The following is a 2,529-nucleotide window of genomic DNA, read 5'->3' on the forward strand; positions in this document are numbered from 1 at the left end:
CCTGCGGAAGGAAGGAAGTGTCCATGGCTCCATCATAGCTCTGCTGCCTTTCAGCACCAGAAGGCCTACGTCATCCCAGAGGTCAACAATGCCTGGACAGTACACAATGAGGCTGTACTGAGCACTTTATGTGATGATGAGCCACTAATTGTGTCAGGAGACTGCAGATATGACAACCCAGGTCATAATGCTTCATACGGGACCTACTCACTCTTGGATATTAAGTCAAAGTTGGTGGTGCCACAGGAAACTGTAAAAGTGACAGAGGTGAGGAACAGTTATTGGCTTGAGGTGGACAGTTTGGAGAGGTGCCTTTCCAAGCTGGGAGACTATGATGTGACCATATCTGTTTTGGCAACCGATTGTCACCCATCAGTGCAGAAAGTCATGCGTCTGGAATATGAATCAGTACAGCATGAGTATGACCTCTGGCACATTGTGAAGTCTGTCAAAAAACGACTGCTGCAGTGCCACAATGTAGAGCTGTTTGAGTGGATCAGAATGATCACAAACCACCTCTGGTTTTGTGTCACAACATGTGAGGGTAGTGTGACGAAGATAATAGAGAAGTGGATTTCAATCCTGCATCACATTACCAATGTGCACAACTTGGTATCTGGTGAGACAATGACCAAATGTGAGCACCCTGCATACACCCCTGAGGAAGAAAGTAAGCGTCCATGGCTCCATCATAGCTCTGCTGCCTTTCAGCACCTGCAGAAGGTAGTGCTTGACAAGCAGCTCCTAAAGAAATTGGAAAAAAACACACTAGGCATCAGGACAGCTAGAAAGTCTTCACTCCCTATATACAAAGTATGCCACAAAGAGGAAGAAATTTCTAAAGGAAAGTTTGGAGGCACATCTGCGTGTTGCAGCACTAGATCACAACAACAATGTGAACAGAAAGACGGCTAAAACAAAGAAAGGGGAGGAGCAACATAAACAACAATACTCCAAGGCTGCTCAGCAGTATGTGGTGACACCACTGAAGGTGGACAAGGACTATAGTTTCAGGAGGAACATTGTGGCAAGTGTGATCAATAGGTGTAAATCAACATCCATCCAAGCAACACTGCAGGAGCTGAAAACCGAGACTCCAACAACCCTGTCGGACGAGTACTGAAAAAAGTGGTATCGGTGCATCCCTACTGACAACCATATCAAAAAGGCAGTGGTTCAACATACAGAGGGCCTACATCATCCCAGAGGTCAACAATGCCTGGACAGTACACAATGAGGCTGTACTGAGCACTTTATGTGATGGGTGTAAATCAACATCCATCCGAGCAACATTGCATGAGCTGAAAACCGAGACTCCCACAACCCTGGCCCAGCACAAAGGTGTAGAAAAGCCAGGAAAAGCAGAAACTGTTGCCAGGCATCTGAGTAGATTTGCATCCTCACAGCCCCGTAACACTGCACACTGTGGAAAAGCAAAAAAATTGATGACGAGTTGATAAGTTAAAGTGACATATGACAGCATATATGATTTCTATATAGTTACAATATAAAATGTAATGATTGTTCTATGACTATACATAACATGAGTTCTCTAGATTTTCTTGTTTTTAAGTAATTTTTATGTTTTTGTTTTGAGATCCACTCGCCAACCTTTACTGTTCAAATCACCCGTGTGTGTGTGTGTGTGTATATATATATATATTATATATATATATATATATATATATATATACAGCCCTAATAGAGCTGACAGCACAGGCTGGAATAGAGATATGGTTCTTCTTCCCAAATTCTCTCTGGCCCACAGTGTAAACTCTAAAGAGACTAATGGAAAAGCAAATATATTAGTCATTCATGTATTTATTAAATTTGGATTGCAATATATTTTTCAACACAGGTAATGTACATACTAATATATCGAATTATATAGTAAATCTGATGTTATGTTATATCGTTCACGTGGCATCTTATTGTTATATCAGACCTTTCAGACATATTTGCATTACACTGGCTCGTTCACCAGTAGTGGTATGTAACATTTTATGTTTACCTGCGAATACAATTAGCTTACCTGCTGTTAACAGGACGCTCCAGTGTTTCTGCTCGGACATCTTTAAGAGAAAGCATTGCCACCTCCAACACTTAAAGGCACTTTAAGTGTTTTTACAACGTTTTGTCGCGCTGTTTAATGATTGAAATATTGCAGCGGGTGCTTAATATGGATTGCAAATGGCCAAAACTTGCATTTTGTTCACATTCCTTTGTTTTATTCTTTTGAGAGGTGATCTAAATATTTGCGGCTGTGAAACTGTCGCAGTCACTCGGGGAGGAAGGAACGAAGGTGCGAGGAGACGAGGAGCAATACAAATCAAAAGGGTTTAATGAGGGTAACGCTCGGAACACAGGGAACACTGGAGACATTAAGCAGACAGAATGACATTTAACAGCAGACGGGAAACACAGGGTTTAAATGCACAGATACCAATGGGACACACCTGTGAGCAAATGAACTAATTAAACGCAGCTGGAAACGCATTCACACAATGAGGACAGGAACAAGAAAGCCCA

The sequence above is a fragment of the Sinocyclocheilus anshuiensis genome, unplaced genomic scaffold (genome assembly GCF_001515605.1).
Source record: "Sinocyclocheilus anshuiensis isolate Anshui unplaced genomic scaffold, SAMN03320099.WGS_v1.1 scaffold3816, whole genome shotgun sequence".
In the NCBI taxonomy this organism is placed as follows: domain Eukaryota; kingdom Metazoa; phylum Chordata; class Actinopteri; order Cypriniformes; family Cyprinidae; genus Sinocyclocheilus; species Sinocyclocheilus anshuiensis.